The sequence below is a fragment of the Sapajus apella genome, unplaced genomic scaffold (assembly GCF_009761245.1).
Source record: "Sapajus apella isolate SASKATOON/1434 unplaced genomic scaffold, GSC_monkey_1.0 scaffold4, whole genome shotgun sequence".
NCBI classification, from domain to species: domain Eukaryota; kingdom Metazoa; phylum Chordata; class Mammalia; order Primates; family Cebidae; genus Sapajus; species Sapajus apella.
In genome coordinates, this window is record NW_022436944.1 from 9,417,091 (window position 1) to 9,442,134 (window position 25,044).

The 25,044-nt window shown below is 37.8% G+C and overlaps 1 protein-coding gene and 1 long non-coding RNA gene across 6 annotated transcripts in view; both read right to left on the reverse strand.

The window, feature by feature from the left end:
• LOC116539304 (schwannomin-interacting protein 1) overlaps positions 1 to 25,044 on the reverse strand; it is a 785,902-nt gene that overhangs the window by 449,012 nt on the left and 311,846 nt on the right. The window lies entirely within an intron of this gene.
• LOC116539350 lies at positions 14,430 to 17,800 on the reverse strand. The gene is made up of 3 exons (XR_004264012.1): positions 17,112 to 17,800; positions 16,705 to 16,713; positions 14,430 to 15,569 (listed from the first exon to the last, which is right to left on the reverse strand). It is a non-coding gene; the product is annotated as an uncharacterized LOC116539350 (long non-coding RNA).

Here is a 25,044-nt window from a genome sequence, read left to right on the forward strand (position 1 = left end):
TGTGAGGTGCCAAAGGCAAAGTTCTTCACCTGCCTTTACTGGTTCACATTCAATCATCCTGAAGATCCCAGAAACCCAAGGGGACACACTAAAACAAGAGCTCATGTGCTGACACCTATGGGGAGAAAGCTGACAACTCTGGCTACAGTGATCCCAGGATTCCACATGAAGGCTAGCCCTTATCCCTGTAGGTACAAGGTGAAGTGTCTGGGGCTTGTTTTGAATGTTCTGTTACTTTGATATGATTGTTGGGATAGCAGAATTGTGTAAAAATGTAATAATAGCAACAGCTTACGAAGAACATGCTCCTCAAATCCTCTGTGAGAGTAATCAGGCTACAAACAAATGCAAATTACATGGACTATCTCATTTAATCTACGTAGCAACCTTGCTATTGGGCATAACTGTCTCCATTTAAATGATGATGACTCTGAAGCCTGGAAAAGACATGTGACTTGTCAAAATCCAAGGCTCTGACTAGAACTCAGATATATTGACTCCTAATATTATGTTCAAATGAGTGTAAATTGTGTACAGTATCTGGAACATAGTTTTTACTCACAGAAATGCAAGCTGGTTGTGTTCAAACTTTGCTGTCCATGGTCTGCAGTCACAGACAACTGATTCTAAAAAGCAAAGCTGAATGGATCCTCAAGGACCACCCATTCTATCTTATTTTACAGGTGGAGGACAGGGTGAGGTTGAGCGCGGAGAATCACACATTGCCTGCTCACACTTTCTTCTCCTGTTAGGTCATGGGAAACAAGAAGAGTCAGGGTAGTCAGACAGTGGAACACACTGTTGTTTGACTACCCTGAAGCCATTCCCTACTACTTTTTCCTCTTCCAACTTATCATTACAGGCTGAACAAAATAGAAACTCAGTTTCCCAGCCTTCTTTGAAGGTGAGAATGCCACCTGATCCCATCTTAGATGATCTAAAGAAGATCTACTAGAGAGATTTGGGGAAAGATATTTCTCCTGTTAAAAGGAGACAGGCACATGGAAATTCCTCATGCTTCCTGTTTTTGGAGATGATGGAAGTGAGAACATGCCTGGAGCTTTGGTAACCATCTTGCTACCTTTAGGAGAAACCCAACAGAATTGCTGATACACTCACCTATCACCCTGACATCAGAGAACTAATGAACTATCTTCAGAACCATCTAACACCAGACCTTTCTTTTTACTTGAACCTTATGTGTCCTTAAGGTTTAAGTCACTATTAGGTGTGTTTCTGCTATCTGGTGTCTTAGACATCCTAACTGATAAGTAGTAGTATTTGTAAACATTACGCATTGCCTTCCTGTCCCTCTCTCAGTGCCTTAGAGGGACCCAGGAATCTTCAAGCAGCTCTACAACTGGTAAACTCCATTAGAGCAAGGATAGTGTCTGTCTAGGTCATTGTTACATTCTCACAACTAGCAATGTGCCTGGCACATTGTAGGTACTTTAATGAATGTTTGCTGATTAATTTTAATTAATTAATCACTCTGTCCACAAATGTTTATTGTGAACTCTTACAGAGTTCACTGAGATAGATGCTGGTGATAAAGAGATAAATAAGACATACACTCTACCCTTAAAATGTTTGCAGTTCAGGTGGACGAGACAGATGTGGACGATTATGATGATTCAAGTGCACAATTATGATGCAGTGTGTTAGAGCATGGAGGGGCAGTAGGTGGAGTAGTTAATGCTGTAATGGGGACAGGTGAAGATGAAAGAGTAACTTCTCCTAACAGACTCTGCTATATTTATCAGTCTTAGTGTTCAGTTCAAATGGCAAATATTTATTCAGCATCTACCTGGTGTACAACTATTCTTAGTAATAATTAAGAGTCATCATAAAAAAGCTAACCTTTGCAGTTATGGTGCACCAGTCACTGTTTTTGTGACTTACATATATTTATCTACTTCTTCACAGCAGCCCTACGTGGTAGGTACCATTATTTTCCCCATTTTACAGATGGGAAAACTTAGAGAAAGAGGAAGCTAATTTCAGCTGTGTGAAATCACACAGCTAGTAAGGGGTAGAGCCAGAACTGAATCCAGGAAATCTGGCTCCAAAGACCAAATTTTAATCAGTATATGAAAGACATGATCACTTCCTCTAGGTATTTTCAATCATTTGAGAAGAATAGATATAGATGTTTTCAGCATTGCCCTGATTTCTATATTTGATCTAGACAGATATTTTGCTGGATTTTAATTCTAGTCAGGAACCTGGCACCAGCTCTGCTCTTAAGCCATCACCCCTTTCTTGCAGAGCATACAAATAACCTAAAACATGAGTACAATGATTTCTACCTTCATTTTAAGTAGTCCACAAAGGACTAAGCCCAGGGTAGGGCTTAGAAAGTCTTTTCTGTCTGTGGAAAATGAATTTAAAGACACTTTCCACTAAAGACATTTTTTTCCCCTTACAAAATGTGAGAAATGTGAAGTCTAATTACTTAGCTGTGCCAGATATGCTTTTTCAGCTTCTGCTAGACTTAGCTCAACACAAACTGTGCTTACCCTTGCATACACAATGAGCCTCATTAATTCCTTCTTCCTTCCAAATGCATTGAAGGAAAATGGTAACAAAACTGGGGGCAAATTCTTCTCTTTTTATTGTGCCATGCTAGAAGCTTCACCTCAAATCTGGCTCTTTTTACTTTACCAGGGCTGCCCTGCTCCAAGCAGCTGGACAAGGGAGGTCAGAACTTACAGAAACTCTGTGAGTCACATCATTGTTTCTCCTGTGAAATATGACATGAAAGAGGACTCACTAAGGAAATCTGCAAAGAAATGGAGTAACACATGGAGCCACTGACGCATCTGCTCCCTCTCGCTCCCATTCTATCATCAATGCAAGCACTGCCCTGTACTTATCTGAGGCCACCGCAGATACGACTGAGTGAAAATATACTCTGAATATTATACCTTCCCAGGCTTGTATGTGAATATATATACACTTCATTATTTCACACCTAATCAATCTCAGATCATTTAACGGTATCAAACATCTCCAATGTGAGATTCCCCAAATTCTTCATTTATCCACCTCAAGACCTGGTTGCCAGTGGTAGTTGTAAAAGACATCCACAAGTTCTTTGATACTCCTCATTTCAAGTGGTGGGGCCTGGTTCCCTTCCCCTTGAGTGTGTCTCTACATAGGGAAGTACTTCTAACAGAATGCTGTAGAGGTGAACATGTATGACTTCCACAAAATAATCTGTGACTTCCTTCGAGTCTAGGTATAGGATTTGAGACTTTCTTTTTCATCACCTACTCTGGAGGAAGGCAGCTGTCATGATGTGAGGGCACTGAAGCAGCCCTGTAGAGAGGTCCCATGCAGTGTTCCCAAGGCCTCCTGCAGTAACTTCTCATGTATGAGAGTGATCTATCTTGGATCCTGCAGCCTCAGTCAAACCTTAAGCTCCAGTCAATATCTTAACTGTCACCTCATGTGTGAGCCCAAGCCAGACCACCCATCCAAGCTACTCCTAGGTTCCTGATCCGCAGCTACTGAATGAGATAGTAAGTGCTTATAGTTTTATACTACTGCATTTTAGAATCCTTTGTTAAGCAAAACTCATTAACATAATGCCAACATAAAAAGGTAAATGACCTATAAGGAATGACATCTCATTTTGCAGACTTCCATCAGCAATAGTAATCCCCAAACATAATAACAAACATAATAAAATACAATGATGATAAAGAAGAAAATCATTGCTTTTACCTACTCTTTTTCATTGTTAACCCCATTTACTTTTTGAGTCCAGACTTTTCTGCTTTCTCCTGGTTTTTGCTCTATTATGGTAATTTGCATTTCAACCTCTCACTCACTCTCTCTTTGATTTCTTCCTTATAAACATATAAATATACCTTTATCCTCAAACGACAAAAACAACCCACAAAGTGAAACTCTATTCAGACCGGTTACTCCTTCATTTTTCTGCCTTCTTTCCCCCTCACCTTTTACACCTTCTCCGCCTCAGCTACCTCTACTCCTTCATAGCTACTTCCTTTTCAGCACTCCCCCACCACACCCTCCCAAACACCTGTCACCAGGGAGACTTCTGATGGCTCTCAGACTGATCCTCCCTTAGCCAACTTTAAGACCTTTCTTCCTGGCTCACAAGTCGGCAGAGTCTGCTTTGTCCATTTCACTTTTGGTTGTCACCTAGCTCCTTTGTGGTTCTACCTCCTTGTGCTGTTTTGTCTTGATTTTTTTTTCCTTCCTGAATTAAATGCTCTACTTCTCAAACCCTCTTTAAAAGCTAAGAGCCCTTTTCCATAGGAGATACCTCAAACTGGTATTGAAGGTCCTCGTTCTAAGGTTGATTTCCCTCCTTGGACTTGTTGGCTTCAACTCCAGCTTATGATTCCAGCTATGAGTCCCTCTTCATTTCTGGTATCTCAAGATATCCCTGGCCTGCTTGGAGCACTGCTCTGTATTTTGGTAAATGTGTTACTATTGAGGGGCATTTCTATACAGCATGGGGGTTCAGGATGTAGACTCCCTGACCAGCTCAGTCCACTCTTTTGCAGAAGACTACATACCCTGTCTATCTCATGCTTTAGACATATGCCTCCTTGACTTATTTCTACCCCTGAGGGCAGTGGCTCTGTTTTATTCTTTAGTAATTTCCTACATGAGGCTTTCACCCCAGGAGTGCCTAGATGGATAGAAAAAAAAATCAAATATTAAGCATCTTAATTTCTCTTTTGAAGAAACTAATCAAGCCTAATAACCACTTATTTCCTCTCTCATTCTCTATTTTTCTTTCTATTCAATGCCCCAAGGAAGCTCCTGTGCCCTCAATATGCACAAAAAAGTTCTGGGAAACCAGAGTGAGTGGAGAGCACAGAACCAGAGCAGAACGTAGCCTCAGGAAGAATTCTTTTTTGTCTGATATAATCACTAATTCTGATTACTTTTCTGGTTCCCAATTTTAAAAATGTAGGTTGTATCTAAAATTAAAGGTAGATTACTCCATTTTTATGCATCATAAATATAAAATGAGAGATATTTTCTACAGGTTTAGGCTTTTTTTCATTAGAAAATAATAAACCAAATTTAATTAGTGGTTAATATCTGAATACAGACAACCAGAACTTACATGAAATCTGATTATTTTCAAAAAATCAGAAGAGATTCATAATCAGATGCCCATTTCTAATCACAAATACATGAAGGAACAGACATCACTTTTTCTCTATACTTACAAATTTAAGTGTCATTTCACATATGCATACTTTTCTAAGCAATTTTCAAATTTTCTGTTTGGATTGTGGTGGAATGAGGGGAACTGAGAGTAACCACTTTAATCACTTTTCTCAGTCCCACGTTCAGAAACATTTAGCAATTTTTCCCTCTTAAGGTTCTTCCACAGCTTCCCCAGGAGCTATCACATCATTGATATTCATGAGCAACCACTGTGACAGTTTAGTAAATAAATCCAACAACGAATCCATCTTTCCTGTCATATATGACAAAAATTCTTCAGAGGCTTTATTTGTGCAATTTAGACCTCCAGGCTCAAAGTATATGGTAATTTTATTTCCTGAAGGCCCCAGGCAGCGAATTATTTATTTTACACTCCTGGACCTCATAAATGATATGGCATAACCTGTTCTGGTGTTTATCTTTTTGCAAATGAGTGACAATATGGAGATGCCACCTGCTTCATGGTGGGGAGAAAAGGTGGAGCAACAGGAGGAGAGAAGTGAAGGATTAATTAGTTAATATCCATAAAGTATTTTACAGATGGAGGGTGATTTGCAAGCATGAATTTTCATTATGGTTCCCTTCGCTCCTTGGTGCCTGCTAGAAAGGCAGATACAAATAGGATAATTTCCTGGAATGAGAAGCAGTAGTCTAACTTAACACTTAGATGCTTTAATTTTGGAAAGTAAAGTTCTCTGTGGCATTTTTAGTGATGGGAATATTTGCCCTCCCCCATCTCTCTGTGGGAGAGAGAAGTTATTTGTATTCTTCATACCACCAAACAGGGGAGCTTATGAAAACCTTGTAGTCCTCTTATGAAATCATCAAGAGCTTATGACTATTACTGGATTCTATTGCCATGACACATTCTTTACCTATCTATGCATATTTGTATGTTTTCCTTTTGGGAGAACAATCCCTTCACTTACAGAAAGGTGTTGGAACCTGAAATCTACTCCTAAGTATATAACTAATAGAATTTCCTACATGTTTATACCATAATTCCATGCACTAGAATGTACATGGCAGCATTATCTAGTGCAATAGTCCCTCACCAGAAACTGTCCAAATGCCCATTGAGTGTTGAAAAGACAAGTAAATTTTGGTATATCCACACAATGGAATACTGTACAGTGATGAGAATAAGTGACCTTTAACCTTATAAAGCCAATGCAAAATATATGTCTCACAGATACAAGAAAAGTCAAAAGAAGCCAAACACAAATGAGTACATAAGGTACAATTGTATTTACATAAAGAACAAAAAAGAAGGAAGAACTAATCCATACTGGTATTGGTGAAGATAGTGGCTCACCTTGGAGTGTGGGCAGTGATTGGAGGGGATTACAAGGAGGGCTTCTGAACTGCTGACATGTTCTGCTGCTTGATCTGGGTGTTGTTACACAGGTGTGTTCAGGTTGTGGAAATTTACTGAGCTGCATGCTTGGGATCTGCGCACTTTTTAAACAACAAATTTCAATAAAAGTTTAATAAAAAGTACTAATTGCTTTACTAATATTAGCTGGGTTTCAAGGTGCTAGATGTCCCTTATTTCTGGGCTACAACTTGCTCAGTATAGCAAAGCATTTGCCAGATTATATTTGGCAAAACTGATATAAACTGGGAGATTTTTGTGAGATTCAAGGAGTTTTTCAAAAAACCTAAGTTAGTGGATAAGTAGGTAGCATGCTCCCTGCCTTTTCATTTCCGACCTAGCAATCCACCAATGAAATAAAAGGAGGCACCCTCAGATTTCCGCTTACCATATTACTAACCACATACAATATATTAAAAGCCACATCAGACAAAAGATATACAGAATGCTTTCCCTTATGGAGAAAATGCTGAAAATGAGCATTGGAATTTAAATTCAGAATCTGAATAACAAAATATAATGCAACTCTCACAGAAATATATGCCATTCACTTTCAGAAGATAACACTGGAAAATCTTGTCTTTATTTAAGTGTTTCTCACTTAACTTTCTTTCTTTCCCAGACCTATCTTTGAAGTATCATGGTGCTAAAAGATTGCAACATGACTTGATAGTTTTCTTGAAGGGTTTGAGAGAAGCATATAGTGGGCTCAGTTTAATTAACGAGGATGGGTGATGGAGGGTTAGAAACTACTTGTAAAAGCTGAAATCCAGCAAATGAATTGATGTAGCCAATTTGATTACTTTGGCAGAATATATAGTCCCAATCCCAAACTCCAGGGGTTCATAGCAATAGAAAGTAATTTTTGTAAATCAGAGACATAAGAATATGCTTATGTCCATTTCTGGCAGCTTTTCTAAACCAGAATTCCATCCAGGCTATTAAGTTAAAAGACCTGACTTGGCATTAGACATGTCTGTGACATGTTGCTACACATGTTATATCTCAATCAATACTAAGAATATTTTAACTTTATTTTTTCTCCTTTTTCATAGTATAAAGTCATAGATTCCTATAATAAAGAAAAAGCGAAGCCACAGAATCAGATATGGAACTTATCCCAGGAGTATATAATAATCTTCTCCATAATATTCCAGGCTTCCTGTTGATGAAAACACTTATCCAAGTGACAGTTCCTCAAATATTTGAAGTTTGTAAACTTCAGGCACTGTTCTAGACTCCCATGATACATCAATTCACAGAGAAGACTAAAACTCTTGCCCTTGTAAAACATACATTCCAGCTAGGTAAGAAAATAATGAAGAATAAAATTAGTAAATACACATATAACAAAAGGTGACAAATTCTGTGTAATAAAACCAAAAGTACAGCAGGTAAAGGGGTCTAGAGAGTGCAGGATCATGGAGGGAAGGGGAGCAGGTTGCAACTTTCAGTGGCTTGGTCACAGTCTCAGGTTGTGCTGCAAAGTTCAGTCTCATCCTTGAGGAACACTGGAAGACTTTAATGAGGTGCAACTTTCAGTTGGATGGGCTCACTTTCTCAGCATTAGGCAGGCTTGTCTTAAGAAATTGCCTGGATTTACTCCATAAACAAATAATTGCTTATGTCTTAAAAGTTGTATACCATATGGCCAGGATAATTCGGGCTTGTGTGATCCTCAAAGCAGGTGTTACCAATTGCCCAGTGTGGCCATAGAAATGTCTCAATAAAGCTTCTTAGTAGCCAAATAAATCGACTAGCTTCCTGGGGTTATCAAATTGAACCAATTACATTTAAAAGACATCTGCCAAAAATAATGCTCTCCATTTCTGAGTGGTTGATAATTATGCCATTGTTTCCAATAATAGTCAGATGGCAGGACAAATTGTCTTTTGAGACCTCTTCTAGTTCTGAACAATCGGATCAAATCATCCATGAAGAAGAAATTTCCTTCCTGTTCTCAATGGCCTAAAGGGCAATCATGCACAAGCATTCACATCATTAACTTATGAATTAAAAGTAGGGACGCACCTCCAAGGCGACTTTAACATCATAGTCTAGCCTGTACCTAACTCTCTCACTTTATTTTCCACCCTATTCCCTTCACCTGGTGAACCTGATGCATCAATCTAAAGAGGGTGCTTCTATTTTCTTATACTCTTCAGGTATTTTTCCCACTGCTCCATTGTTCCAACCATCCTCTATCCCAGAAAGATTGCCCTTTCCCAGAAGTCCAATTGGCATTTCAAAACCTCATGATATTTTTTTCTCTTTTGTGAGACTGTCTCTGAACTTCACCCTCCCAGCCACTTCTCTTGTCTTTGCCCCCTGAAGCATTTATATAGTGTCTGCACTAGTGCTTGGCACCAGCCACAGACTGCTTCATAGAGTTAATTACATTTTAAATCTGTGCCCTATTTCCCTGGTGATATTTAAGACCCTCAAGGGCTTTATATTGCTGGGTCTCGGCCCAGATTCCTTCACCTGTTAGGCTCTTAACTGATGGTCATCAAAAGAGCAGAAGTGGAAATATCAAGTTTTCAGACAATAGGCAGAAATTTTAGACCTTCCTCAAGTGGTCTTTAAATAGTCTTTAAGGTGAAACATGGAAATGTTCCAGTTGCCAGTCATGCCACCAAGTTTTTGCATGCACAGGCAATGATAATTACATTATGAACGTGGCCTAGCTGTTTCACAATTATAGGATATCATCAATTTGGTTTTTTATTTTGAGATGGAGTTTTGCTTTTGCTACCCAGGCTGGAGTGCAATGGTGCTATCTTGGCTCAATGCAACCTCTGCCTCCTGGGTTCAAGCAGTTCTTCTGCCTCAGCCTCCTGAGTAGCTAGGAGTACAGGTTCCTGCCACCATGCCCAACTAAGTTTTGTATTTTTAGGAGGGATGAGATTTTACCATGTTGCAGGCTGGTCTCAAACTCCTGAACTCAGATGATCTACCCGCCTTGGCCTCCCCAAGTGCTGGGATTACAGGTGTGAGCCACCATGCCCAGCCAGATATCATCAATTTTAAGTCACAGACAATTTCCAGAAATGTGAACATGTGGAGAAAGAATATGCTCCCCAAATTGCATTAAATATTGTAGGGGCTGGGGGAGAGTGAGGTAAAATGGCAATCACTCATTTGTGGTCAGGAGAACCACACAAACAAAAGTACTAAGTACCACTATTGAGAGTCCGCTGTGTGTCAAACCTTGTGCTAGGTGCTTCACACACAGTACCCCAGTCTTCCCTCCAGCCCTGCAAGATTGATTTCATATCCCCATTCATAATGGAGGAAACGAAATGCAGAGAGATGAACTGACCACACACAAAGTCACTCAGGAAGATCAGTCAGGAAGACTCACTGTGAGCCTTTAAATACAGGTTTGTGGTGCTCTTTTCACTTAAATGTGCTTCCTCATTCCTGGAAGTGAGTTGTCCCAGTGGCTGCTTCATGATTTTGTTTGTTTGCAAGGAGTAACAGATATGAGAAGTCTAGATTTCACAAAACAATAAATATCGCTATCTTCTTGCACAGGTGAGAAAACTGAGGCCCATGAATTTCTATAACATACCTAAGCCTATACAGTACATGAAAGGCAACACTCTGATCAAACTAAATTCTGGTGAACCCCAAAGCCTTCATTCTTTTCATTATCTAACATCAAAGAAATGAGAATCTTATGAAGGGAGAGATAGTCTGGTGGCTACTGAGTTCTGCCATCAGCTCCCCTGAGGCTTCAGGCTATCACCAAGTCTTAGAACTGAACCCCTGCACTTCCAGTCCTTTATGGGAATTTCCCAATCCAGAACTTCAGAGCTAATGAAGCCTGACCTTGAGGATATAACTTCTTGTATTAGAAATAAGTGAAGAAAGAAAGAAAAGGCTCTGTATATCAAAACACAAATAGTGATGACACTAGTCAACATTTTGTATACTTTGAAGACAAAAAACATTATAACGTTAATAAAATTTAGAAGTTAATATCAAATTCCTGTAACATTCTTTCAAAAAGACACATTATTTTTAGAAGAGGCTAAAAGCCTTTCTCATCCTTAAAATATGATGACCCGCGCAGACAATTTAGAAGCAAGTTTTTATGACAATAGTTAGCAAAATTTGAAATATGAATCTCTTGATCTAGCATCTCTACCTCTAGATATTAATCCTTTAGATCAATGTGCCAAGTCTACAAAGATATCTATCTGGGGTATGTGCTTGGCAGTGTTATTTGGCTAGCAAAAACTTGGAAACAACCTAAATGCCTGTCAATAGAGGATGAATTAACTAAATCAGAGTACTTAGAGTACTTACACAGAATGGAATATTTTGCAGTTAGTGAAAACAAAAAGGTAGGTCTTTTTATGCCAATATGGAAAAAGCTCTAAGATATACATATTAGTTACCTACTGTCATGATAATGTTGCTCAACAAATAATTACCAACCTCAGTGGCCACACAACAATGTGTTCATTCCCCAAGCATCTGGGGTCAAATGTGGGGAGAGTAGCTAGTAGTCTTTGTTGATCTTTGTTTAACTCATATATGTGAAGGTTGTTGGCGGGCTGTTGGCTGATCCAGGCTGGTGGGGACTGGCATGACTGGGCTCACTCAGCTCTGCTCCATGTATCTCATATGCCCCAGCAGGTGGGCCCAGACAAATTCTTAATATGGTGGTAGAGGTTTGAGAGAGCAGCCCCAATGCACACCCTATTTTAAACCACTGCTCTTTCAAATCTGCTAACATCACATTAGCCAAAGCAAGTGACATGGCTGAGCCCAGTGTCAAATGATAGAGCAGGTCAACTACCCATGGCAGGAGAGCACTGCAAAGTTACAGGAAGGAGTGAAGAATTAGGGCCATCACTGCAGAATGCCATGCTCATATTCTGTTCTTGGTCCCATCACTATCCATCAATCTATTTACCTATGCATGAACATATATATATATATATATATATACACACACACACACACACACACCCACACCCCTAGAAACTATATATATAGCCCCTCCTATGTAAAATATAGGAGGGGCTATATATATTATACATATATAATAAATATAGGAGGGGCTACTTTTTTAAGGTATATATTTATATATATGATATATAACATATTTATATAGTATATAAATAATATATAGAATATATGTATTTATATAGAAAAAATATATTTTTCCTAGGTGTGTGTATATATATATATGGAATATATATACATGGAATATATATATAATAATTTAATGCCCTGCCTCTCTCTATAGATAGATAGATCTAGAAAATCTTTAGAGGGATGCCAAGAAAACTTATAATAGTGGTTATCCTTTGAGAATATGCTTTTGTGGAGGTGGGATTGGTTTTTAAATCTATTTTCCAATCTCCAAGACTGTATAAGACAGTAAAATTTGCATGCTCACCATGGATAAACCTTTTAAAATTTAAGAAATACTTTTTCAATTGGTGTATCAAAGTTTATGAGATTCAGAGTGACTGTGTGACTCTGTACAATTGGTTGATTTGGAAACCCAAATTTCTTCTTCCAATTCAGTCTCCTAAGCTCTGAGCAGTCCTCCAGATCCTTCAGCTAATGACTTGGACCCCAGCTTGGGAGGAACTACTCTGCTGGAAGAAGAGCTCATTAGTGAGCAGGATAAATCACTCCAGACTTTCCTTGAACAAATCCTGCCAAGTGAAGTGAACCAAAGGGACTGAAATATGACACATGTAATAGCCAGTGCTGCGGAAGCTCTCTGGGCCTGAAATTGAACACCCAACCTCTGTTCATTTTCAGCTGCATTACAGTTTGAGGTTAGCCAGAATCATCATAGAGTTTATTTTTCTTAAAATGTGATTGTGTCTGACTGCAGCTTTCTGTCAGAGATCCACATTGGCCTTCACAAAGCTAAAGGCTGCTTTCCCTTGAGGGAGCAACAGCACTAACCACACACAAACCGATCATCCTGTCTGATGCGGCCTCAGGTGTGTTATTGGTATTCTGTTATTGTCACATAATTTAATGCCCTGCCCAGAAGCCCTGCGAAGCCACACCATATGCATGCATCAGATGCTGAGAAGTTGCACAATTAATGGCTTCCTACTTTCATTGAATTCTTCTACTAAAAATACTAAATCAAGATTTTAAATGTAGAAATCAATCCAAATTTAAATTTACTCCAGGATGTTGATGAATTATTGAATGACGGGGGGATTCAAAAGTGGAAAAAATCAAATTAAGTGAACAAAAATATTTATAGATTTCCTTCTAGACTAAAACAATTCAAGAAAGTGTGAAAAACAAAATTAAAATTTGTTTATTTAGTCAACAAAAATTTAAAAGCCTGTTATGTGCCAGACACTGTTGTAGGCTCTGAGGATACCAAGGTAGAAATAAGATGTCTACGTCATATATCTAACATTTTACTGGGTGAAAATAGATGATAAACAAGAAACTAAATGCATATATAAAGTAATTTCAGATAATGGTAAGTGTTGTGAATAAAATTGGTAAGGTAGATGGTAATGGATAGAGGTGGGGCCAGGACCTAAGATGCATAGTCAGGGAGGCTTTTCTAGAGAGATAACATCTGCTCTGAGACCCAAATAATAAGAAAGCACCGGCTTTGTGAAGATTTTGGGAAAGAGGGTACACTGATGCAAAGATCCAAGGATCAGAGAATTTGGCAAAATACTGAAAATGCCCAAGAATAGTAAATGAAAGGGCACTGGTGTGAAATAAGTTCAGAGAGATAGGAGAGGCTAGATTATGTGAACTCCTGGAGGCCATCAGTTTGACTCTGTCTGCCATCAAATGGGTCTTATCCCATTATACGTTTATTAGCACATTTTAATCATAAAAATATAGCTGTAGAGCAAAGAAAAACAAAAGTAGACTTTTGGTATGTGCATTGAAAGTATCACTGTTGTTCCTTTTCAATAAAATTTTATAACTGAAGTATGTCTTAGCTTAAATTAATAACAATATTGAGTACTTACTATGTGCCAGGCACTACTAGGGTTTTTGTATATTTTCATTTCAATATTTAATTTGTATATTTTTATTTAATCTTCAAAAATATGTAGCAATCATTCACAAGAGCAAAGGCATGTGAATTAACCTAAATGCCCTCAAAGAAAGATTGGATAAAAGAAAATGTGGTACATAGACACCATGGAATACTACACAGCCATGAAAAAACAAGATCATATTTTCTGTGAGAATATGGATGGAGCTGGATGCTATTATCCTTAGCAAAGTAACACAGGAAGAGAAAACCAAATACTACCACATTCTCACTTGTAAAAGGGAATTTAATGATGAGAACTCATAAACACAAAGAAGGTAACAGTAGACACTGGGGTGTACTTGAGGGTAGAGGGTAGGAGGAGGAAGAAGAGCAGAAAGGATAACTATTGGGTACTAGGCTTAACACCTGGGTGATTAAACAATCTGTAAAACAAACCCCCATGACATGAGGTTACCTATATAACAAACCTTCACATGTACCCCCGAACATAAAAGTTAAGCAAAATATCCAGCAATATATTATTTACCTGTTTGACAGTGAATAAAACACTCAGTTGGAGTGATTTGCCAAAGGTCATGTTGCTATTAAGTGTCCAAATTAACATTCAGTACATATATACTTTCTGAATCCACAGACTGTTCATTCTTCATGAACATGCTGATGTGAAATCAACTGCTTTCTTATTTATTTGGCTTAGCAGCTTGTCTGATCTCAAAACAAATCAATCTTCAATAATATTAATTAGCCTAGTTGGGAAAACATAGGCTATAACCATTAAAGGCCATCTGCAACCCCTGGACTACAGACCAGTACTGATTGGTGGCCTGTTAGGATCACCTAAGAGCAGGAGGTGAGTGGCAGGTGCATGAGCATTATCATTTGAACTTGGTTCCTATCAGATCAGTGGCAGCATAGGAACATGAACCCTATCATGAACTACATATGTGTGGGATCTAGGCTGCATGATTCTTATGAGAATCTAATGCCTGATGATCTGCGAGGTTGAACACTTTCAGCCCGAAACCATCTCTGCCCCTGAACCCCATACCATTCCATTGTCTTTCATGAAACTGGTCCCTGGTGACAGAAAGGTTGAGGAATGCTGGTTTGAGAAAAATAGCATATTTGAACATCTGTATGTATTGGGCATTGTGCTGCATATTTATGCAGCGATCAGGAGCACTTCTATGTGTTGTTGATGATATAACAGTGCTACCAGGCTACATGTGAACACCCAACGGTTAAAACTGTGAATATAAAATCAAATTTGGAGTCCCTGAACTGGATTAAACATGTTAAGGTATCCCAAAAAGGAGAGCCTGGAAAGAATGTGGCTTTGGACTCAAATAGCATCTACTTAATAATGTGCAATTACTTGGCCTCTTCCATCCCTAGTTTCTTTATCTTAAAACAAGACAATAATGCTGGCTAGGTCAACTTCTTGTGAGGCTTAGAGGTCATGCATGTAAGTCATGGCATAGTGCTGACATGTAGGATGGGAATATTAAAGTTCATTTTCTCTCTCCCTTCCCTATATTAGCTTTCCAAATGTTACCAGTCCTGATCCTGAAATAGTGAAATTTTCTTCTTCTTCTGGAAAGGAGCAGTACTCTTTAGAGTCCTTTTCTGTGTTTCTGAAACAAGAATAATAAGAAGGAAAATACAATTTCACCTTCAACCATAGTGCCCTGCCACTGCATGGTTTCTCTGAAATGTTGGTCCACATAAGGCCCACAAAGAAAAATTATCTGACCAAGACTACTCTCCAGAAAGAATAAGTCTTTCTGGTGTAGGTTTCAGAGGAGGCCACTGGACGGGTTTGTTACATGTTGGCTGCATAACTACACTTCTTGCCTAACTCCTCAGTTGATATGTGTGTTTAAACTTTTGATTTGATTTGTATTCTGTGTATAACAATATTGAATTGTGCTGTTTTGATATTCTCTCTTTCTTCTCGGGTGTGAGGGGAGGGAGAGAGAGAGAGAGAGAGAGAGAGAGAGAGAGAGAGAGAGAGAGAGAGAGAGAAACAGAGTTTTGCTCTTCTTGGCCAGGCTGGAGTGCAATGGTGTGGTCTCTGCTCACTGCAACCTCCACCTCCCAGATTCAAGTGATTGTCCTGCCTCAGCCTCCTGAGTAGCTGGGACTATAGGGACACGCCACCACGCCTGGCTTTTTTTGTTGTTGTATTTTTAGTAGAGATGGGCTTTGCCATGTTGGCCAGGCTGGACTTGAACACCTGACCTCAGGTAATCCACCCACCTTGGCCTCCCAAAGTGCTGGGATTACAGGCATGAGCCACTGCACCCGGCTGAGATAAATTTATATTTTTAACATTAAGAATGGAAAAGTTGAATAAAGAAAGGCATTGTCCTTCACATTAACCTGATCAAAGTGACAGCAGGGCCACCAGATTTTAGAGTTGGAAGAGCCCTGGAAAGCTATCCAGGTCAGTGCCCTTATTTTGCACTTGAGGGAACTGAGGGCTAAAGAGGGGATATAATTTTCATGTCTTGGAAAAACATTGTTCATATACCTTAAAAAGTGTCAATTTCCATAAAAGCCTTCAGACACACTCAGTAATGAGGTCAGAGAATTTGTTGTGTTCACCACTCATCCCCAGCTCCTGGAAGACTCCCTGGAATACTTAGTGGGCTCTCAAGAAATATTTCTTGAATGAATGTAAAATCTTCAACTCCTAGAGATAAAATGCTATGCCTTTTATGATGATTTCAAAGAATACTGGAGTACAAAGGTTTTAAAATTTCATCTTTTTCAGTTAATAAAGTCATAAAAAGATCAATATCTGAAGGGAACCTGCATAACCACCATTCAGGATAGCTCTGCTTAGCTCTGCAGCCTCATTTTACCCTGTTTCTTCCTGCCCAACCTCTATGCCTGATATGGTTTGGCTCTGTGTCCCCACCCAAATCTCACCTTGAATTCTAATCCACATATGTCAAGGGCAGAACCAGGTGAAGATAATTGAATAATGGGGGCAGTTTCCTCATACTGTTCTCATGCTAGTGACTGAGTTCTCATTGGATCTGATGGTTTTATAAGAAACTTTTCCCCTTTTGCTTGGCACTTCTCTCTCCTGCTGTCACGTGAAGAAGAATGTGTTTGCTTTCCCTGCCTCCACGATTGTAAGTTTCCTGAGGCCTCTCCAGCCATGTGGAACTGTGAGCCAAGTAAACCTCTTTCCTTTATAAATTTCTCAGTCTCAGGCAGTTATTTATAGCAGTGTGAGAATGGACAGATACAGTGTCTCAACTACTCATCTTTTGCCTCTAGACCTGCTCTGACATCCTAGTTCAGCCTGGACGCAGGCTGCAGCTCTGTCTTTCACCTGTTTAGTATAACTGCTTTCCTGCTGGCCCAGGGGCACTGGGAACTGGTTTTGTAAAGAGGTACCAGCCTTTTGTCATTGACATAAAGGTTCTTGCCTTTGTGAAATTTCACAGTGCAAACTTGCTCCCTGTGGCCCCAAAGCACCACTTTGGACCCATACAATTGATTGGTCCCTTTCAAGCCAGGAAAATAGATTTTCTTCTAGTGTCCTAGAGGTCTATTAACACATCACTATATATCACAATGGCTACCCTGCAGGTGTTTGTGGTACACAATCTAGCTTGTACACCCAAGTACAATTACAAACTGGTGTTTGTAATTTTTGCTTACGTATGTATCATGTCATGATGTAGATTGGAAAGATATTAAATAGGACTGCCATATATCCCTGTTTGTCTTGGACAGTCCTTGTGAATGCCCAACAAAATTCCTAATCATGCCTCCTCCTCCTGTCAAAAGGATCTCAGTTTGGGTAACAATCCTCATAATAAAAGATGCAGTCTAAACTGTGATAGGACATTAACTAATAGTACATTAAATATAGAATACAATGACAAAATACGGTGATTAAAAGCATGGACTTTGGGTCCAAAATCTTGTTTCACCACTCATTGGCTAAGCGGTATTGAAAGGAGTTGCTCATCCTTTCTAAGCCTCAGTTTCTCAGCTGTAAACTGGGTGTGGATAACAGTAACTATCTTGTTGGTTTGTGTTGAAGTTTAAACAAGACGATATATGCAAAGCAGTTAGCACAATTTCTGGTACAAAATAAGTACTTCATAACTGTTACCTTAAATAATAAAATAATATTGATAGCTGTATTAAGAGATAGTGCCTCATTTCTTGGCCTGATTCAGCTCTTCTCTTTCAAGTCTAGGCCTTTCTTGGTGACCTCACTATGCTTTCCTTATAATAAAATGTATCACAATCTTGGTCTTCATGCCTCTTGAATGTTGTCTGGTTCAAGAACTCAAAGCAACTTTTGGATCAGAGGAACACGGACTCGATTTTTATCACTGTTACAAGGTTACATGAAAGCAATTGTCAATGAATAATTTGTGGCTCAGTGCCAAGCTATAAAAGTCCAGATAGTAGCCAGAGAACTGATTCAAACATGCAAATATTTTGCTTTACTTTTACAGATGACATGTGACTTCATAGACTTCAGTTTAATAAAGAATTAAGAGTTCCTTATGAATAGTTTTAAGATGTATTATTTATTTCTTGGATTTAATCATTCCATGTACATTGGTGCATTAACATTATTTTTGACTTATTTTCCAGTTGATACTCAACACATATGTGCTGCAGTTCAAGTGAGATCTTTACTTTTGTAAATGAGCTTTTGCCTGTGTGAGAGTCCCTGGTCCATGGTCTTCCCTGATGCTTCAATTTAGATACAATATTAGCCATATTTGAGGGAGGCTCTCACATTAATAAGTATTTAGATGGGGGAGATGTTTCTGTAAGTAACTCACAATGTATAAAAAGAGTTTGAGTTTTGGAGTCACATTTTCCTGGATTTGAGTACTGGTTATAGTACTTTTAAACTGATTGTACTTGAACAAGTTGCTTAACCTTTTGAGACATAACTTGTATTTTAAATAAGAATGAAAATAATACCTATCATATAGGGTTGGTGTGAGGGTAAAATAAAATGATGCATTATGCATAAGACCTGGAAGTCCAGAGCATGCTATCATCACTTGTGCCCAAGAGATGGATATTATGTGCTTATGTCTCAACATAGGAGCCCCAAATGAAACGGGAGTTAGAGCGTAACTGAGGAAAGATGAGAAGTGAAGAATAAAGCAACAATCCATCAATTGTTTATTGTTCCTAGAGACCATGATAGGCTCACTCCAAATTATTCAGAGGCTGGAGGAACCGGAGGATTTCTGGTGAACAGAAAACCCCACAGTCAGAGTCATTCACTTCTGAAAGGCATGATACTGTAGTAGAAGAAAGAAAAGGAGCTCTGCTGTTCAACAGACGCAATAACAGTTCCTAGCTGTTTAATTCTTCTCCTTCATCAAAAGGAGATAATAAATTTTACAGATTGAATTGAAGGGGAGATTAGGATAATATACACAAAGTGCCTGGTGTTTAACAGCTATTGAATTTGTTTGAAATATTATTTAATGAACATTCAATACATCACTTTTGTTCTTTGATAGTAACTAAACATTTCTTAACCAATTGCCTCTCAACCAATTATCATAGGTGAGTACTCCCCACTTCCATTTTGACATCCCCTTTCCTCAATTCTCACAAGTGACAATTGTGCCCATCATGGCTTCTGCCACTTAATTGTCTTAATGTATTGCTACCTAATTCATGTTGTTCTATCTTGTTTTTCTTCATAGAAATGACAATCTTCTAATATGCAGAAAAATGTCTGTGACTTTTAGCAGGTATTAACCAGTAGTTGGATGTTCTTTTAAGTTCTTGCTATCAATGTGTGGTCCACAGAATATTAGCACTGGCATTAGCGGGAGTTTGATAAACATGCAGGATCACTGGCTTCACATTCACTGATTGGTCCTAATCTACATTTTAAAAAGATGCCCAGGAGAAGCCTGTAATCCCAGCACTTTGGGAGGCCAAGACAGGAGGATCACTGGAGACCAGGAGGTCAATACCAGCCTAGACAACATAGTGTGACCTTGTCTCTACAAAAAGTGTAAAAAATTAGCTGGGCATGGTGATGTGTGCCTATAATCCTGGCTACCCAGAAGGCCAAAGCGGGAAGATTGCTTGAGCCCAGAAATATGAGGCTGTAGTGAGCTGTAATTTTGCCACTGCACTCCAGCCTGGGTGGCAGAACAAGAATCTATTTCTAAAATAAATAAATATTCTCAGGTGATTCGTGAGTATGTCTAAATTTGAGAATCACTACTCCAAGTATTTGTTGCATTGGGTTAATGCAGTAGAGGAAGTGATGGAAATAGGGGCTCCCATATGGAGATTCTAGTGCTTCAGTAAGTCAATAAAATAGGGCAGTTATGTGCTAAGAAGACATTAATGTAGACAACAAATATTTATTGAGCACTCACTGTGTCCCAAGCACTGTTCTGGGCACTTGGGATACACCAGTGAATAGACAAAGATCCTTACACATATGGACCCTGCTTTCCTGTGGTGGGAGAGACATAATAAGCAGTAAATATCATAAACACATGATCTAATACAAGATGATAAGGACTATGAAATAAAGAGTAAGTAGAGCTAAAAAGGAAAGATCAGTAATATGTTGGTGATGAGGGGTGGACTGTGATTACAATTTTAAACAGTGTGATCTTGGTTAGACTACATTGAGAGGAGAAATTTGAGCAAAGCCTTGAAGGAGATAATAAAGTTGACTGTGCAGATTTGGGGAGAACATTCCAAGCAGCAAAACAGCAATTGTCAAGGCCTCCAATCTGGAGTGTGCCTGGCATTTGGAGACTCAAAATGAAGCCAGTGTAGCTGGAGGGGAGTGAGGGTTCGGGGTGGGCACTAGAATATGAGGTTAGAGTGGGAACAATTCTCTGGGCTGCAGACTGGGCACATTGCCCACACTTGTTTGAATAATTTTCCACAAATCTAAGTTCTGCATAGTATATCTGTTTTGTCTACAGGACGTTTCTACTTGAGTGCCCTAGGGTACTCAAACTCAACATATCCCCCTCCAAATCTGTCCTTTCTCCAGACTTCTCATTCTTATGTATGGTACATCTACCCACCCAGTCACCCAAGCCAGAAACCTGGGAATCATTTTTGGGTCTCCTGATCTCTCACCCTCCCCTCCATCAGATTCAGTCAATTATCAAGTCCTGACTATTCTACCTTAAAATACATCTCAAGTCCTTTCACTTTTCTGCATTTCTATGACCTCTGACCTCAAATCACCTGCAAAGTCCCCTAGGATTACAGCTCCTCCCTCCTGATTGTTTCCCTGAATCCAGCCTTACTTTCATGCTAACTTGCCACTGCCATAGTTACTAAAGTTACTTTTTCAAAATAGTCAATCAGATATTTCATTTCCTAAATTAAAACCCCTCCATGACAACCTCTGACCTACCAGAACCTTCACCATGTCTCTCAAGGCTTTTGTTAGCCTGCTCTAATTGTAGAACTCCTTAAGAAGAGTGCTGGCAAGGACGCTTTCCTAAATCTCAGCCATGTTTACATGTATTCATACAATAGTACCTTGGACTCTGGCTGATTGTGTTGACAGTAGCACTGCTTTGTTGAAAGCTCAGAAATGACTATGCTTGTGTGAATGAAATAGGTAAAGTTGACGACAGGCAACTAAGGGGATGTTTGCCAGCTCTGAAGTGCTTCCAAAGATACAGGAACTTAAAAGAAAAACAAACACCAAAAGGTCTTTTAGGAACTTCTCTTTTCCCTACACAAGGAAAAAAAGCAAAAGACCTGAATAAGTTGCCAGAGTCTCCCTGTACCCTTTACTGATGTTATGGCAACATACCCAACCCAAAAGACAGTCTGACATAATGAGTGTCATTGGATTTACAGCCGGAAGGCATGAATTTCCATCTGGCTGTTATGCCATTAACTTGCTGTGTGGACATGGGTAAGCCCCTTCAAAAGTCCAAGCCTCAGATGCTCCATCTGTAAAGCATAGAAATTGGCTTTAATGGTTGTTAAGATCCAGCTATGTAAATTCATAATTTAGGGGTAAGTAGGCAAAGAATGGCAAAGGGAAATAAAAAGATAATTTATCTTTATTCTCCCACTGATGGAATAAAATAATGCATGATGTTTTCTGTATGCTCATTGATTCAGTAAATTCTTATCATGCAGTTATTAGGAACAGGTTCTGAGGCTAGGACCTTGACCTAAGAACTAGCCTTAAACAAAAGTACATTGACTTGCAGGAATGGTTTTTATACAGATATACATTGCATAACTTAATTGCTTTTAGGCAAATGTCCCACTGCACCTAGATACCTAAAGGTTTTCCTTACAGAATATATCATATTTTTAAACTTTCAATGTCTTTAGTATTATATGTTAAGTTCCTGCAGTAAAAGAAAAAGAGACCCTGAACTGCCACCTTGAAATCTAACATTTGGATGAAATAATTTTAATTCATGAATTCATCAGGATTGCTATCAAAATGATTGAAAGCAGTAAAAAAAAATGTAGGAAAACTGGATCTTTAAGAACTGATTTTTTGTTGGCAGTAGAAACATGTCCACTATAATGGGACAATTTAAATGCATGACTGTTAAAACAAACTCCTTAAACTATTCCCTGCATGTCCCAACATTCATCATGTTGACTACCAAGACATCAATTTTTCATAAAATACTATATAACTGAAAAGGAGACATTTAAAGGAGAGAAAAAAATTGAACTCACTGTTTCAGCTCAGGCTCTGATGATTTCAGCATTTTATAGGGTGATTAACTGATTGTATGAAGGGAAAAAGCAAGTGGTACCTCTCTGAGCTGTACAGATTGAGTTCTCTCTTTTTTTTTTCCCGCTCCTTAAGCACCTTAATTTTTTTCCTCTCCCTGAGACATTGCTTATGTGGCAAGAAGAATGAATTGGCTGCATGTCTATACTACTGTGCCTTCACTTCTACCTCAATAAATAACCAATGTTGGGAACCCACATGTGGCCAAATGGATGGAACAGGGTTCCAGTCTGTTTTGTTGAAAGTTAATACTGATGATGCATTTTACCTTGGTAAAGGGGAAAAAGGTAAGTATTTTAAAAATTTAAAAAAAATTTTAATGACCATTCTTAATATGCTAATTTTCACAGAAGCGGAAGGTTTGGTTTTGTTTTTTTAAAATAAGTTTACTCCAATGCCTCAATTGTTTTGGTGTCTATAATCCCCTTCTCTTTTAGCACAAATTTTATCTTAGATCTGTTTTGAAGGACCTTGAGATAAGATGACACAGAAACTCCAGGAAACGCTTCTTGTTTTCATGTATAACAGATAAGTCTCATCATTGTCCCAACCTAGAGTTCAACAGTATCACTAAATAGAATCCTATTCTTGTCCAGGGCATAATAAAATTCATTTTGATTTTAAATAAGAAAAGATGGTTAAAGCCATGGCAAAGACCATGCAATAAAGAACTTGTCTCATAAAAGTTAACTACTTTAGTACTGTACTGATCCATAATTTTCACAAAAGAACCCTGACTGTCATGCAAATATAAAATAACCACATCAAATATTGTTTTAAATTCATAAGTAATTGAGTCAATAATATATTAAGTAATGGTTAAATAAGCTCAAAGGACAACTTGAAGAACAAATGTTACATATATATGTATATATATATATATATATACATATATATATACACACACACACACACACACACATATAAAATCAGGATTGTGAAATATAATTTGTTAATAAATGTAAAACTGTTTAATATTCCATTGAGCAATTAAATTTTATGCTTGAGGTTATCTTTTTCTATAGGGCCCAAGTCAATTGTATTTATATGGAATAATTCATTTGCATTTCTATAAACAGGAATCATTTGTATTAATATCTGTTTTCTAAAACTTCTACCATTTCAGTTATAAAATATCTGACTTAACAGAATGTAAAAGTTGTACCCACTTTATGGAATCAGATCATTCATGAAGAGTCACCATAGACAACTATACTCCATTGGAAGAATATCCAGTAACACCTTTTGTCTATTTCCAAATTTTGGGAAATTTTTTTCAAACAATAATCACATTTCTCTGTCTTATTCTTGGTTTGTAACAGTAATGCACTGCAACATTTTTGTTCCATTTCTTTCTGTCAGAAACAATACTTCTCTAATTATCTTTATGCATATATTTTCATACATATAGGCAAGTATTTTTGCAGGAGAATTTTCTGTAAGTGGAATTGCTAGGTCAAAAGCCACAATCATTTTGAAGAGTGACCAAGCAGTCAAATTGTCCTCCAAAAGTTCTGTGCTTATTCCCTCTAAGAGTAATTTTATCCCCAAACCTTGCTAACACTTAATACGCTAAGTCTTTAAAACCTAAAATGCAATAAAGTAAATAAATGGGGAAAAAAACAAAACAAAACAAAAAAAAACTCATCAATCAGATAGAGGAACATTTTTGTTTTAACATGCCTTTCTATAATGATTAGTACTGTTGAAAAAATATGTAAAATTTTTGTAAGGATTAAATAACTTTAAACATCCCCTGCCATGTAAGTAAACACTAAATATATGTAGATTTCGTTCATTTTCTTGGAAAAAGTTATACTTTCTAATTTCAATGAATTTTAGGAGCCTTTTCTATATTGGGGATATTAAAACTTTGTCCAAAATATGTATTGTTGTATATTATATATCATGTATAAACACACACATCCCATTTAGATCAAATATCTTAGTATTTTTCTTCTTGGGTCCAGGATTGTATGGTGTCCTATGAAAGATATTTCCTAGCCTGAGCTTGTGAAATATTTTCTAATGCTTTAAGACATTTTTATATATTTAGGTTGTTAGGCCATCTGGAATTTATTTTATGTATGGTGTGAGGAAAGGATGAAAATTTATGTTTGTTTTCAAATGAATAAAATGATTGTTTCAAGATACTTTATGAAACAGTTTATGTTTCCAAATTTATTATTATTACAAATTTCTTCTTATATAAGTTCACTTTTGAAGTTCATATTCCATAGCATTGATCTATTGTTTATTTTTCAAAACTACAGAACACTTTTAATTATAATGACCTTATAGAAATTGTGATATTTGCAAAGGCAAGTATCCCTCACTGTTCCTCTTTTTCGCATTTTGCTTAATTCTGTCTTCAAATTTTATCTTCCCACAGATTTTTAAAATCACTTTCCAGTTCCACAAAAGATTTGTAGAAATTTTGAGTGGTTTACATTAAATTCATAAATATATATAAGGAAAATTCACATTTTAAAATTATTGAATCTTTTATCTAGAAACAACTACAACTTCATTATTCTTGGTATGATTTTATGTCCTTTAGAAAAATGTTGTGGTCCCTTCATTTAGATTTTACATGTTCCTTAATTTACTCCTTGGCATTTTAAATTTCTGACTTATTGTTCTTTACTATTA